Genomic DNA, 16,349 nt, shown 5'->3' with positions numbered 1-16,349 from the left:
CAACTTCGTGGCATTGACGGTGCTCGATATGGTCTGTTTCATCCAGCGCGTCTTCGCATCACATACAACGGTGTTGAGAAGGATTTCGTTTCTGCGGAGGAAGCCAGCGACTTTGTCAAAACTTTGGTTCCTGGGTGAGCTCCAACAGCGTTTCTGATCTATGTTCTAGTAGGCCTATTCCTTAGAGGTTGTGAATACACCAGTCTTAATTTGTTTAGTATTAGGTGGTTTTCTAGCTTGCTGCACTTACTAGATCTGATCAACATTACCTCATTTTATGCTTTCTGCATCTATTTGCACAGGACTGAGGGCCCACTGTTATTTGTATTTTCGCGTGCTTTACTGTATTCATGCGCATATGTTTAACGTTAAATAGTGTTGAGATCGCCGGGAGTTTTTTTCTCTTTTTTTCTTCTCTTACTTTTGTTTGGTTTGCATGGTCTCCGAGTTGTTCAACGGTGTTGTGGACAACTTTTGTTTACTGTGGGAAGCACTGCTGTCTCCTTTGTTCTGTGGTTATATGGGGACTTTGGGTGCATTTGTGTTTAGGGGTATGTTGGGAGGGGAGGGGGGCCCACCTCGGCTCTATATGATCATTTTCAAAAATAAATTCTTCTTTTTTTTTCAAATGGTTAATGGCAATATAGATCCCAGCATTGCTGGGTCAGGCACACCTCTCAGATTCATCAGTTGGAATATCAGAGGTATGGGTAATCCTGTTAAGAGATCTAAGGTTTTTGCACACTTGAAACGTTTAAACTCTGATTTACTTTTTTGCAGGAGACTCATCTTCGTGTTAAAGACCATGTTAGGTTAGATTGCCCTTGGGTAGGTCAAGTCTTTCACTCAAACTTTAATTCAAAAGCTAGGGGAGTCGCTATTCTAATTAACAAAAAAGTCCAGTTCTCATCCACTGACGTTATTGCTGATAGGAATGGCAGATACCTCATGGTTGCTGGTACCCTGATGCAACTCGCAACTTTGTGGCTAAGTGTGTCCCTAATTTCCCTTCTTTACCTCCAGTGCATCGGTGGGAAACCATGCTTTCATTTGTCCCTCATCACAGGGGAATCATTTCAAAGCTATATGACATTATCTTAGCTTTTAGCGACCATTCAAATGACAAACTTAAGGGTACATGGGAAAGGGAACTGGGAATACAAATACAGGAGGAGTCTTGGGAACAGGCCATAGAGAGGATACGTTCTACCACCTCTTGTGCTCGTCTTGGACTTATTCAATTCAAGGTTTTACATAGGGTACATTTCTCTAAGCTTAGACTATCTGAAATATATCCGGAAGTGGAAGACAAATGTGATAAATGCCATGGCTCCCCTTGTCATCTTAGCCACATGTTTTTTTTTTTTTGTCCTGATTTGGTAGATTTCTGGGTGTCTTATTTTAATATTATGTCCTCTGTTCTTGGGGTAAATCTCCAACCTTGTCCTCTGATTGCTATATTTGGGATTCCTGACCCCTCAATGGCACTTAACCGTACACAAAAGGACATCATAGCTTTCACATCCTTACTAGCAAGACGCTCCTTATTGCTACATTGGAAGTCTGCTAAATATCCTTCTATCTCCCGTTGGCTCAGAGACATCATGTATTTTTTTTAACTTGAGAAAATTAAATATACATTGAGAGGATGTACAGTCAAATTTTTCCTTAAATGGCAACCCTTTATTTCCTATTTCACAAATTTAAAGGTACTACCCAATTGAATGTGTGCCTGTTATTATTGTACTGTTTGTATTGCATAATTAACCAGTAATATGTGTGTTGGTCATGGTGAGCTGAGTGGGTGGGGGGTTGTTTATTATTTCTAACACGACACTCTGTGATCTAATTTACTTATTTCTAATAATTCTTATTAGATTTTTTTTTATTTATTTTTTTATTATTATTATTATTTTATTTTATTTTTATGTGTATATGTGTCCGTGTACATGTACATATATGTTTAAAAAGTGGGTGGAAAAAACAAAAAAGGGGGGAAAGGATCAATTGTATCTGTGAATGGAAATTCTGTATTGTGTTATTGTTGTATTGTTTTCCTTTTCCTTCAATAAAAAAAAAAAAAAAAAAAAAATACTGCACAACAAAATATCTGAAAATAATGTATAATAATCAGAGCTTACGGGCAGACGGACACCACCCTTAACATAAAGGAGAGACGCACACAGATCAGCTCCTATCAAAAGTAGGGGTATGTTTATTTAACAGAAGGGTTATCAAATAATAGGTAGCTTCCTCTGTTGCCATTTATAACGCGAAAAGACGCTTAAAGCGCACCAAAATCAAGTACAAATAAACACTCACCAAAGCAGTTTAACTGCAACAAAGCTACAAAGTAGCGAATATCTAAAGTGGTCAAACGAAAAGCACAATATAGGCTACAAACGACCACGAATTTTAATGTCCACCCACAAATTTAACCAATACGCTAGTACATACAGAGTACCAGCGCTCACTAAATAGGCGATATGCCACAATATATCACAAGCTATACAACTAAACTAAAAGGTATTCTGATAGGCAAAATGTTGTCCAACTTCTCTAACTAACTACACATAAAACCAAAAACGAAATCCTAAATACCGACGCAATCTTCAGTGGCTTACTCAGCTCGAGGCGTCCCACGTGCCCCCTCCTGAGATATCCACCAAAATAAAATAAACAGTCGACTAAACAAAGGAACAGACAATCAAAATTGCCCACCAGAATACTCACCAAAATGTTGTAGCGTTCAAAAGTTCCGCAATTAACACTAAACACTAAAGTCCGACTTAAACTATTGATCTCGGACGAGCCTCCACTATGTTACGGGCAGACGGACACCACCCTTAACAAAGGAGAGACGCACACAGATCAGCTCGTATCAAAAGTAGGGGTATGTTTATTTAACAGAATGGTTATCAAATAATAGGTAGGTTAACAAAAAAAATACAAAGGCGGAACGCTTTCTACTGCCGGGTGGACGGCTGGACGGTAGTCACTCAAAAGACAGAAAGCACGGCTGTGCATCGACTCTGTTCTCAGGCTCTGTGTGCGCGCTCAGGTGTGGTCCCAGGAGCCTTTTATAGCGCAAGTAGGCTTCGCTCAGGTGTGGCTCATCTGTAATTGGGGAAGAGACATTGCGCTCAAACACATGTATAGGAACAAACACCAGAGCTGGGGGACGTAATACCCCAACCCCGAAATGGTGACCTGTCGCCATACCTGGAACATGAGAACACTCATTTTTACTCACGAATTCTGTGTTTCAGCTCAATGTTTGAGCCAACCCAGACAATAGAGTTCCAGCTACAAATAATCACTACCTCGTTCAAGGCGTATCTGCATGCGAAAAGAAGTTAGAATTACACAGGAACGTATTATTTTGGCGTATATGGTTAAGTCACAGGCAAATCGCAACTATGCGCGACGCAATACCTAGTATTGCTACAGACTTACATTAGGTTAGCAAGCCCAATAAATTAAAATAAATCCCAAAACAATCTATATATATATACATATAGTTTTGTTTTATTATTATTAACTATAACCTAAATGTATAGACCATATTCAGTAAATAAGGACACATGCAAGTTCATTTTCACAATAAACAAAACGTTTTTGTTTTTTTCCAAGTAAATTTTTTTTTTAATACTATTAAGCATCCACCCTAGACAACGCATCTGCGATAATATTGTCTATTCCCCGGATATGCACAATTTGGAGGTTAAAAGGTTGAAGCAATAGACTCCAGCGCATTAACCTACGATTTGAATTGTACATGCGACTGAGGAATTTGAGTGGGTCATGGTCAGTATAGACCTTAACTGGATGTACCGTAGAACCTAAATACACTTTCAAAGTGTTGAATAGCCAGGACTAAAGCCAAAGTCTCTTGCTTGATAGTGGAGTACTTTCGCTTGGCAGAATTACATTTCTTAGAGAAGAAACTCACAGGATGGTTTACGTTGTCTACGCCTGATTGCAAAAGTACGGCACCGGCGCCTACGCTGCTGGCGTCCACAGCAAGCTGAAGGCGATCGAAGAAGAGGAGAAGAAACGTCTCGACATAGAAGAAGAGAAATACCAGGCCCAGATACGAAAGGAGGCTATTGAGAAAGCAGAAACCAAGCAGTATAACAGACCGACAGAGTGAAAGGCCTCCATGTTCGTGTCCAACACTCTTTACCATTCCAATACAATTCCATATTTGAATAAGGTTTGTGTGTGCTCTTTTACTGTCATATGATGCTCACACACATCTTACGTAAGAGTAGGAGAGAGTAAAAAAAAAGATGGGGGGGGGGGAACCACAAGCAACATGAATTACCAGTTTTGGAAATGTTGTTTTGAATTTATAGCACCAGTGTGTAAGACTATGTTGTAGTGTGTGTATTTTTGAGGGCTTGTGTGTCCTGTCTGAGGGCAAAGTTTGGTTTTTCAGCAAGAGTGAATGGTTTTGAGTGTAGAGCTTCATTTTGACCTGAAAATAGGATGTTTGGGGAATTGGGTGAGACGTTATGGATTTGTGTTTACTGTTTTGAGAATACGAGGCATAGTTTCAAGAAATGTGTTTAAGCAATCGAGAAAAACTGTAATATCCACCACAGGACGCATTTCCATTGTCTTATGTACAATACCTAAATGTACAATACCTAAATGTTTCCTCCTGTTTTTCTCTCCTCATTCTCGTCACTTTTTCGCTCTGGCTGGCGATCTGCTTTCTCTTCTCCTCCTCTTCCTCTTGCCTCCGAGCCTCCGCTGCTTTTGTCAGCTCTCTGTTGGTCAAATGGTCCTGATGGAAGACAGAAGAAGGGATTTCAAAACCGCATCTGATTCGATCTGCTTTTACAGTGTGTAAGGACTCAAGGGCGGATCTAATCCGTGGGGAATTTGCATATCATAATTAATAATTGGTAATTAATAATTATTCATGCATGTTTGGATTAGATCAGTCTTACATGTTAATAAATCTCCCGATAAGGGAGGATCTGTCATTTTACCTGCATGCATGCATGTGAATCCTTGAAATTAACCACAAGTTGATTGCAATTAATTACACGGACCACGTTTCACAAAACAGGTAAAATGAATTAGCTCAATTGTCAGTATAATATTTGTGGGGATCCACAATATCATCGTACTTTATAGGATTTCAGGAAATGCAATTCTCTGGCCAGAAGAATTGGGTTTCCCGCCCTATAAACACATACTCTTTAAGGTATATTTAATTTTAGTAAGCTTGTAGCAAGATCTTTGGCACTTAAGGGACTTGAAGCTGAGCAAAGAGACAGTACATCAATCAAATGAATATATAATTAATTTAATAGAGGCATGACTACTTATGTATTTACTACGGTTACAGGGGATATTTGTATTTACAAACATAATAAACAAACAAAACACGATAATAAGACATCAATGAACGAGAAATGCGTAAAGTTTGGACAATGGATAACTTACAGGCGTGAGCGAGTAAGAGGGAGAGAGAGAGGGAGGGGGAGAGAGAGAGAACATTACCAGAATTCCTCCTAAGACATTCACCTCTCTGATTACAAGACAAAACATCATCTTAAAGCTTCTTAGAAGCTCTATAAAGAGATTATACTTGCACAAGTTATGTTATGGTCTCTCTGTGTCGAGGCATTCCTGTACGGCCCTGTCTGGCCGCGTGAGCTGAGTCCTTTGTGTGTGAGGAAGCGTCACGTGGGTTGCTTGGCGCGCGTGTTGAACGGAGGTTCAAAGTCTTTGGGGTAACATTACCAAAGGGAAATAGTTCGGCTAAATTCGTTTCACTTCGTGGAAGTGAACTGAGTCAACTACGGAAAACAAACTTTGACTAACAAAAAATAAATAAAGATCTCTACGGGGAAATCACGCGGAGTTAACGTTACATCTTTGCATGGCTGGTGAAGAAGCCCGTGTGCATCTCTCGGTCCGTCGCGTCACGTGGTCACGTGCGCGTGTTTCTCCTTCATAGCGAGGCGCGCTCGTTTTTAAATGCTTGTAGTTGGATTTGCTGAAGAGATTTGTCACGCGGTGTTCCTTTCACTTCGTGGAAGTAAACACTGAGACTAATCTAAAACTGAAAAACACAAACTAAACTAGAAACAAATTAAAGAAAGGCGAAGAGCTCGCCTGGAGGCGAGATGTTACATTATGACACGAGGACAAGCGAAGGAAGAGGGAGTTAAGCCTGCGGTTTGTCCTTTTGAAGACCTGACGTTTCCGCCTTCTTTTGGAAGAGGGTCCAATCAGGAGCTGTCCCTTTGGAGGGAGATTTTATGACCCTTTGTGTTATAACCAGGCATTTAAATCTCTAGTGTCATTGGGTGTTCAAGAGAAGAATCTTCACAATTCTTATAATACTAATGTGTCACAAAGTTTAGCAAAATGTAATGTCAATTAAAGGCACATTATGCAGAAATTGTGTTTTAGTCAAACAGTGACCCCTATAGTCGCTGTGGAACACTTACACGGTCGTAAATAGCTATCTAGACATATGTGGACATTTTTGGACTGGTCTAATTATCAACAATGGATGAATGAACAGCATCGTAAAAAAAATGGCATACTACAAGCAAGCGCAACAACATAGAACGCAATCAAGTTTAGAAATAAGAGATTTAGGCTACTTAATCCATCAACAAGATCGCCAGGTCAGCATCGCGGTTGAATCCAGTGCTGCTTTTTAGCTCGCGCCAACTAGTGAAAGCCCGACCGAATGGGACTGTCACAAGGAAATAGTCAAAGGATTCAGTTGCGAGTAAACAGTAATTTATTGAGCACAATAGTAGATATCCGTGTGGGTCAAAATGGAAGCAGACAGAAGAAGACTCAGGCTCGGCAACGCAGGGACGCAGTGGGCAGACACAGATGCAGGAACAGGTAGAAATTCCTCCGGGAAAATCTCAGGAAACCACAGCATGGTACAGGAGTGGAATGCAGCAGAACACGGTGATTAGAACCCTGGTAGCCTCAACAAACAACTGGCAAAGACAGGACGAGGTAACAAACAATATATCGGACATCCTCATTCAAAACAGCTGGCGCTGATCAGCTCATCAGCCGCGCCCGCCCTCGCGCTCACTCACACAACACGCACACACATAGCGAGGGCGAATCAGGGACTCTTTTCCGGTTCCTCACGCGGTCAGATTCTCTTTTCCTTTTCCAAGTCTCTTTCGACCGCGTTTTCTTTGCTTTTTCCATCGTCAAGTATCACGTCTGAAATGCGCACAAGTGTCTTCGTGCTTCATATTTGGTTGTTGATGTGTGTGACGTCTTTGCCGTAAAGCAAGTCGTGATTCTCGCGAGATTTGTCGGGGGCGCTCCTCTCAAACTTGCATTGCTGGTTTTTCCAGCGGCGACCCCGCCAAGCTTTATTACCAGGATGATTCGCCCTACTATGAGTTTGTTTACCAATATATTGAAGATCTCGGAGTTGCTTCATCTCTTCAAATGACTTTGAAGCTGTTATATCAAGGTACAATTCTTGCATAGTGTGCCTTTAACAAATGGGGAACGAAGATTGGAGTTTATCGAGACCAAACTTGCCACAAATGGATTTGGTTAAACCTTAGTTGGCAAAGTTTGAAACATTATCCCATTAGAGTTGTCGAGAAACATAGACCAAACCACAGAAAGGCAACTCATGAAATAGGGAACTTAGATACATTTGTTCATACAATTCTCAAGGGGGTATATATAATAGAATATATCCATGAATGCAGAATTCATTTCTCCTTCTTAGTTAAATCCAGAGAGAGTGAGACACAACAATTCTGGGGATCGACAGTTATATGTAAAATGCATAATGATAAAGTCACAGTTATTCCAATGTAACCCGGACAACAAACACATATAAAACACATTGAATATATCTGGTTAAATGTCTTTTAAAAAGAGAAGTTTCTTTCTCTTGAGCATCAAATTCCAAGTCAGTCATAAAAATGTCTCGTAACTGGACACCACGCTCTGTCCTGAGCGGGCTTCACTTGTGGGGGATGCGTGTGTGTGTGTGTGTGTATAAATTTACATTCCAGGCTTTTTGGGTCTTTAGCAGGATGTACTTAGTTATTCAGATTCACCCTCGCCCAGTCCTTACAAGTGTGAATGTTGTCCAACAACCGGCTTACACGAAAAGCATTCATTCTTTTTCTCTTCACTTCTCGATTCTGGCGCTCTTTGATGGCCTGTTCCCTCAGATGAAGATCTCGGAGTTGCTTCATCTCTTCAGCCTCCCTTCTCCTCTCCTGCTCCTTCTTCATGTCATGCTCCTTAACCCTAATAAAGGAGGAAACGTCAGACACATTGACACATTAAGGTGATTCCCAGCTAACAGGGAATGTTCTCAGAACTTTAGATACGGTTCTCTCAAAGTTACGAACAAACGTTCTTCTAGTAACATTATGTTTGTTCAAAGTTATCTGGTCTTTAATCATGTTCTCAAATCATTAACACAAAACAGAACTTATACATAGTTCGTGGAGTGTTTTTTTTTTACAGAAAAAGTAACAACATTAACCCTCTGGGGACCAGAAACGCGCCGGCGCGTTTTGCTCGTTTTTTTCACATAGTTAAGAGTTAAGAAATATGAGAAAATAATCTGTTAAATGTCTACTTTTTTATGTGCCCACATGCAATCGAAATAAAATATTGTGCTTTTGTAAAATAAAGAAAATAAACAGTCACCGTGAACTTTTTTTCTGGAGCACGTCTCTAAACATAAAAAAAACCCAGCAAATACTATTCACCCAGCCATAAGCAATATATCTTTTAAATCATTTGAGTTTGTACTTTTAAATGATCCGATTCAAAACTAAAATTAATATTCTCCGTTTATGTCATCTACAGAGGTGGAAAGTAACGAATCACATTTACTCGCGTTACGTAATTGAGTAGTTTTTTTGTGTACTTCTACTTTTTAAAGTAGTTTTTAAAATCTGTACTTTTACTTAAGTACGTTTTGTTTGAAGTATTGTACTTCGCTACATTTGAAATCATATCCGTTACTGAGTAAAAAATAATACAAGGGAGGAAAAAAAAAATCACACTCCGGAAACTACTGCATTGATTGGTTGAAGGGCGGGAGAACAAACGCGCAAAAAGGTGACGCAGACCCAACTGAGCTGAAAGCGCCCTCGAATTCTTATGAAGCGAATTATGGCCAGTATGGAAATACTTTGTAGAAAAAACGAGTGGTTGTCCTCGGGGATAGATATCCAATTTGCAAAAAATGTGGACGCAAAGTGGCTGCAAAAGGAGGATACATAGGACACCATCCCTCCTGCAGATAAAGGTATGTCCTGATGATTATAACTTAAGGCCGAATGACTTACGTGATGCAGAGGGAATCCCGGAATCCAGTCATGAAAATGGAATTTACATAACGCAGATGTCACGTAAAACACGCAAAATAATGGATGGATGAATACATGGAAAGTAGAACTGTGCAATAAATCCAATCGCGACATGGTCTGTGAATATTTAAGCACAAAAATACTGCTATGTAAATATATAACATACGGTATTTGTTCTGCTGAGCTGTGCCGCTTTGTCTACTAACGTTACATACTCAAGTAGCTACGTGTGACGTTCATGGTGTTTTCAGCGTCTCACAAACAATTTGAGGACATGAATACATTTCCAGAGCTACTCTGAGAGAACGCCTAATGAGCATTTTCATAATTTTATTTGAGAAAAACCATTGTCAAATACACTTTCAAACGGGTCTTCACTACAACCTGTCAAAATAAAAGTTCGGTTTTACTAAGGAGAAATTCTGGGCATACAATAGAACGAACTTCTCAAAATAATGATAACAACAATAAGACATTTTATTTAAACATTATTTAAAGGAATATAATTTTTTTGTCCATGGTTTAATTTAGTAAATCTGTTTTTGCAGCGCTTCCCCCAAAAATAAAAGGACACAAAGTTTAAATTTACATTTGATTACCACCGTTTTTGATAATATATTTGGATTAAATCATAAAAAGAAACATTAATTTTCTGAATAAAATACATTTCATAGGACTATATTATTCTTAAACATTTTAATAAATTATTAATGTTAAAAATAAGTTGTCAATCTAATTCATTATCAATTATTGAATTTAATTGATTAGACATGTTTTATTGAAATTTTAATAAACAAAACAAACAAATGGTTTCAAGTTTGTTATAGTAAAAGCATTTGTTCAACCAAAAAAACCCCTGTTTTTATTAATTTAACTGTCATTTTAACTAATGATAATAATAACCATAATTTAATAATACCGTTTATTTATTTAAAGGTGCTATATGTAACTTTTCTTCTAAAATGAATCCTTTTTTTATTGCCTGTGTGTGAAGGGGTTGTAATCACACATTACAATGATCCACTTGTCGGGTTTAGCTATTACCTCTGAAGGCCAGTATTCTTATTTCTATGTGAAGTCTCCGGGTCGGATTTACTGGTAAATCCATCGGATGTGACGTGCATGCACGCTCCCGAGCCTCTCTACTGTTTATATACAGTCTATGCGACGGCACTGCAGCTGACCACATGGAGTCTGATAACACCAACAAACGACCTGCCTCCAGCACAACACACACTCCAACACAAACTCCACAAAAATATAAAAAACAAAACAAAACAAAAATGTATCTGCTGAAGCTCGTCAGGCCAAACGTGAATCGGATCGACTTAGGACAAAAACACGGATCAACATCGGCAGAGTGTTTGAATTATGGAGAGACCTCCGCTATTTTTATTGTGATAAATTACAAGTTTTCAGATATGCTGAAATAATGTTAAACTATAATGAAATAGCAAGGTAAACTACAACATACATGAGACATGAAATGAATACAAAAGACTGTTCCAGGATAACAAAAAGTAGGTGCTTTAGGATGTAACTTTTATTTTATGTACTAGATCTACTGTCTAACGTCACTCATCCCACTACTATCATATTGTTTATAATACACATTTCCAGACACGTTCAGTACAGTAATGTTACTTCCTACGATCTTACTGTTACACTGAAATTGTTCAGTCTAGTTCACTAACCGTTTTCGTTATCATACGGTATTATACATTCACCTATGTTGACATTGCTTATTGTGAAAGATACACGAATAGTTAGTGAAATGCCTTATGCTAGATAACACCACAAATGTAACGTTATCATGGTACGAGCATGGAGCATTAGTTCAACGTCAAGCTGATAAAAGTAGCCTATTATTGTAACGTTGCAGTGGGAGTTTACATGAGTTTCCAGCATGTTGTGTGACGCTTTCTCCGGTGTGTTGAAAGTATCAGTGTGGCCGGTACCATGAGTGATCGCTCTTGTGTTCGAGCACGAGCGCTCTTGTAAAAATTGGTTGCAATCTGAAACATCACCGATAGAGGCCGCTAAAAAATACATATAGCATATTTAATAATTGATTAATACTGTAAACAGTGATATTTTCTGAGACGTTATCATACTGTGAAAATCTCATACCATTAATACAACCCTACACGGGGGATTCCCCCCCCCCCCCCCCGCTGTTAAAAAAGTAACTCAGTAACTGTAACTGTAAAAAAAGTTTACTCTGAGTAAATTTTAAATGAGCAACTTTTTACTTTTACTTGAGTAGATTTTTAGACCGGTACTTTTACTTGTACTTAAGTAAAATTTCATTGAAGTAGTAGTACTTTTACTTGAGTAGAATATTTTATTACTCTTTCCACCTCTGGTCATCTATATAAAAAGAGAGACGTGTCAGCCCGTCTCATTACCGTTCTCTCAGCTGATTATCTCTGGTAATGTGACACGCCCACGGAGAGCACGCGCTATTCAAACGCAAATATGTGAAGCAACACATTGAGACGCGTTAACGCCCATAAACTCTGAAAACACACATTATTTTTTAGTCAGATTAATCTACTGTCGTCTTGCGCGGCTATATGAGGAACAATCCTGGGACAATTTACCACAGAACAAGTGCTGGTTTATTTTCACTTCGAGGAGCAACAGATTCAGCTGAGAAGTAAGTGTTTTATGCAAGTGCTTTGTTCTAATCGCGATATAGAATAACGTTAGTGTCTGTAAACGGAAAAATAGCATACTGTTTAAATGTAAATCATGTTTGTGTGTATGTGTGTGTGTGTGTGTGTGTGTGTGAATGAATGAATGAATGAATGAATGAACGCACAGATACTTACTGTTACAGACTCTAAAATAGACATCAAATAAGCTTTTGTTAGGAGTTTCTGCTCATATGTTAAATATATAGTATGTTTTGTCAATAAACTAATCAACTAAGATGTTATAGTGTTTGTTCAAGCTATATCAAAATAATGAATCCTCAACTTTGAAATATGTATGATCAAACTAAGACATTTATGGGAAAAGACAATTTTCTTTTCAAGATGTTTCCAACTCTAACTTTGAACTGAAAAAAAAAAACATGTCTATATGGTGAAGGGTGTGTGATAGAAGTGTCCAGACGTATGCACCCTGTATTTTCCTTATATAAATCCAAACAATCTAAAAGCCATTCTTTTTTAAATCTCCTCATTCTTTGTGCAAGGCTCCTGTAATGATATGGCCTGATAGCACCTAATAGGGCCATATTATGGGAGGGTCTTTGTCTTTCTCAGGTGTGAAATGCCATACATATTAATGAGAGATCATGCCTCCTCGCATAAAGCTTTCTCAAACAAAACACGTAATTAAAAATGTAAAATACTTTATTGACTTATCTAAATGAGTAGTCAGGATGATTCTCACATAGTTTTGGAGCAAATATTCTAGACTGTGATACAATTTTCAAAAGTCTTGTGAAGAAATAATCAATATGTGTTTTGTGGTCTTATTTCAGCAACTTTCATTTTTATTTTTTTTAATAACCACGCATAAACATTATTCTCTTAAAAATACAAACATGTACATACATGTTGCTCACTTATCATGGTAGTCCCGTCTGTGCTATATAGAGTGAATTTAAACCTTTGCCATTAACATGTTTATAAATAACTGAAAAAAGCACAAATGTCAGTGCATGTCAAAACATCCCAAGGGCCCCAAAAACACTCTGATCCCCAGAGGGTTAACATAACACTACTTTCCATTAAACTAAGTAATACAATTAGTTAATTTTAACGTAACACAATATTGTAATGTATTACTTTTAAAAGTAACTTTCCCCAACACTGTTCAAAAGTAACATTCCCACATTGTTTGAATAAAAAATAAAATAAAAACATTTTAAATGTTGTTGACACTTTGAACGTTTAGGGAACATTCAGAAATAAAATTTATATCTTAATTGGAACGTTATCAAAAAGTCATTAGAGCATATTTGTGTTAGCTGTGTATGCACTGAAGCATAAATGCACTTTAATTTCTCCTTACTGTAGTTTCAAGCACTCAGAAATGGCCAGTTGGTCTCGTTTTCTCTGCAGTGCTTTCTGTCGCTCCTGCTGGACCGCCTGCTCTTCTCTGCAAGCCATTCGGGCCAAGATCTCTCTGTCCACGGCTCTGCTGGCGTTCTGCCTCATGCGCTTGAGCTCGATCTGAGCCTCTCTTTCCTTCAGGACCTCCGCCAGCCTCAGAGCGCTCTAGAACAACAAGAGGATCGTTTCTACTAACATTTCACCACAGAAAAACAGTTGCATTTAATATTCAACAATATCATAGATCTGCCTTAAGGTGGACGATGATCCAATTTTTTATTATTATTTTCATGTTATCACTGTGAAGCTGCTTTGATACAATCTGTATTGTAAAAAGCGCTATATAAATAAAGGTGACTTGACTTGACTTGTGGTCTAATAACGTAAGACACACACATGGAGGCCTTTGACTCTGTCAGTCTGGTGGTACTGCTGGGTTTTAGTTTTTTCAATAGCCTCCTTTCTTTTCTGGGCCTGTTATCTTGCTTCTTCCAAGTAGATACGTTTCTTCTCCTCCTCTTTCATCGCCTCTCGAATGGATTTCGCCTCCAGTTTTTTCCATCGTTTTCCCTGTAAGGACAAAATCAGATTAGTTTGTTGTACTTTGTTACTGTAAACATCAAGTCTCATATTATAACCCTCAGAGACCCAGGTATTCTTTTATTTATTTATTTTTAATGAAGAAAAACTAAAATATCACATCAAGATGACATTCAAATTACAATTTAACATTACCAAATTGTAACAAACTTAGTATTATAATAGGGGCACAGACGGCGGGGCGGCAGTGGCTCAGTGGTTCATGTTGGTTGTCTACAAACCGGAAGGTTGGTGGCTCAATCCTCGGTTCCACCTGACCAAGTGTCGAGGTGTCCATGAGCAAGACACCTAACCCCAGCTGCTCCCGACGAGCTGGATGGCGCCTTGCATGGCTGCCGTCGTCCGTCGGTGTATGAATGAGTGAGTGAATGGGTGAATGTGAGGCAAATTGTAAAGCGCTTTGGTGGCCATTGGGTCTGTGAAAGCGCTATATAAATGCAGTCCATTTACAGACACAAAAAGAAAATTAGACAGCGAGAAGTCTAAATAAGGCTATATAAAAACAATAAAAGTGTCTGACAGGTTCTATATACAGACGTCTTTAATAATCATAGTAATAATGATTTATAATTTAAATAAATTATTCTTATTTCTTAATAAAGACTCATAAAAAGGCCTATTTTCTTCCTTAAAAGTGATTAGGTCATTAAAAAGTATGATGTTTACGCATATATAGTTTTAGGGTAAATTTGGGGGTTTTCAAGCAAGTATTATTGCTCAGTCAGTGAGACTAATGCTTTCTGTACACCTAAAGACTTTGAAAAGATTTAGAAAAGACTTTATAAGATTATCAGCTCACATCTAAAGATTTTGGGTTCAGTGTTTTTAGTCTCAGACTAAAGATTTTACATACACTGAATCTTGTAGTGACACTATTTACAAGACTACAACAAGATTATTTTAGCTTTTTTTTCCCACCAAATTCCTCCCATCATGCTCAGCAGTGATTTAACAAAAATGGAGAAGCAGCTACAGTTAGCTATCATTAAATAATAATAATAATAATAAATTATCATTATTAAATTATATAAAGGCAACCATACAGTCATGTGAAAAAATAGGACACCATGAAAGCCTGTCTATTTTTCAACATACGGACATGTAATAACAATTTTAACAATACTGAAGGACCCAGTGATTTATATAAACTATTTAAAAATAAGAAAGCCCTTTTTAAGACTCTCTGTGAACTGTAATTTTAAAAGAATGCAATTTTTGAGGAGGAATAAATTAGGACACCCCCCATATATTTCCCCCACACTGCTTATGAGTGTGGAAAAGGATTTAAAAAGATATCAAAGGACTTTGACATCAGCCATTCCACCATTTTACCTCACTGAATTAATTTCAACAAAGGGGGGTATCACTAGTTATTAGGGGTCCTAATTTTTTCCTCCATTAAAATAGGCATTTTTATGCATATTTTTTGTTTGATGAGTAAAAATATGTTAATTTATATTGTTTAATTACAATAAATCACTTTCTTTTCCAGGAATGAAAAAAAAATCAAATTTGACATTATGTGAACATTTCTTAACTCTTTCCCCGCCAAACACGGAATTTTCCGGGTTTTATAAAAAAACGCTTCCCCGCCAAACACGGAATTTTCCGGGTATCCGTGTTTTAGGTGGTATATACGGTAAGGAAGACCCACGCGCATGTTTTGAAAGAGTACGCAACTCAAAGATCAAAGCAACAGACTGCGATCGTCTCTAACGTGAAGAAGTGGAGTAGTGAGAATGTAGCTCAAAATATCAGACAGACAAATGCAGAGGTATACGGCTGATCAAGTGCTGGAGGTGTTGATGGACTCGGAGTCCGATCACTCTTTATTTGATCATTCTGAATCTGATCGGGACGAAGTAGTCAGTGAGAGAGATGCACATGTTGTCACAGAAAGTTCTAGCCATGGACGTGCCGCAGATAGATCGTTCACCCGTCGATCTGGACGAAGACAAAGTTCACCTGTGTGTCGAAGATTGGACAGTGACAATTCAGACTGTGACATTACAGACTGTGATACTTCGGACAGTGAGTGGACGCATTCAAGGTCAAGATCTAATTCGTCGTTCCAAGGTGCCAGAACGCATAGAGGTCAGACAAGATAAGAAAATATCTGAGAAAGTGTTATATCTTTATGGGATAAAATATATATATATATATAAACACTATAATATTTGTGTGTGAGTGTGCATGCATTTATGTGTGGCTGTGTCTGTAAATATGAGCGTATAATGGCCAAATTGTATCTCTCTTTGTGCACATTTAACACATTGTAATATGTATTTATATATGTGTGTGTGTATCTAGGTCTGTTTATTGA

The 16,349-nt window shown here is 38.1% G+C and overlaps 1 pseudogene; it reads right to left on the bottom strand.

The window, feature by feature from the left end:
• Window positions 1-2,995: 2,995 nt before the first annotated feature.
• The window catches only part of LOC130102012 (cilia- and flagella- associated protein 210-like), a 54,957-nt pseudogene continuing 41,603 nt past the window's right edge, over window positions 2,996-16,349 (bottom strand).

The sequence above is a fragment of the Rhinichthys klamathensis genome, unplaced genomic scaffold, assembly GCF_029890125.1.
Source record: "Rhinichthys klamathensis goyatoka isolate OS25496 unplaced genomic scaffold, OSU_Roscu_1.1 h1tg000264l_1, whole genome shotgun sequence".
In the NCBI taxonomy this organism is placed as follows: domain Eukaryota; kingdom Metazoa; phylum Chordata; class Actinopteri; order Cypriniformes; family Leuciscidae; genus Rhinichthys; species Rhinichthys klamathensis.
Note: the sequence above shows the minus strand (reverse complement) of the source record. Positions and strands in the feature narration are given on the sequence as shown.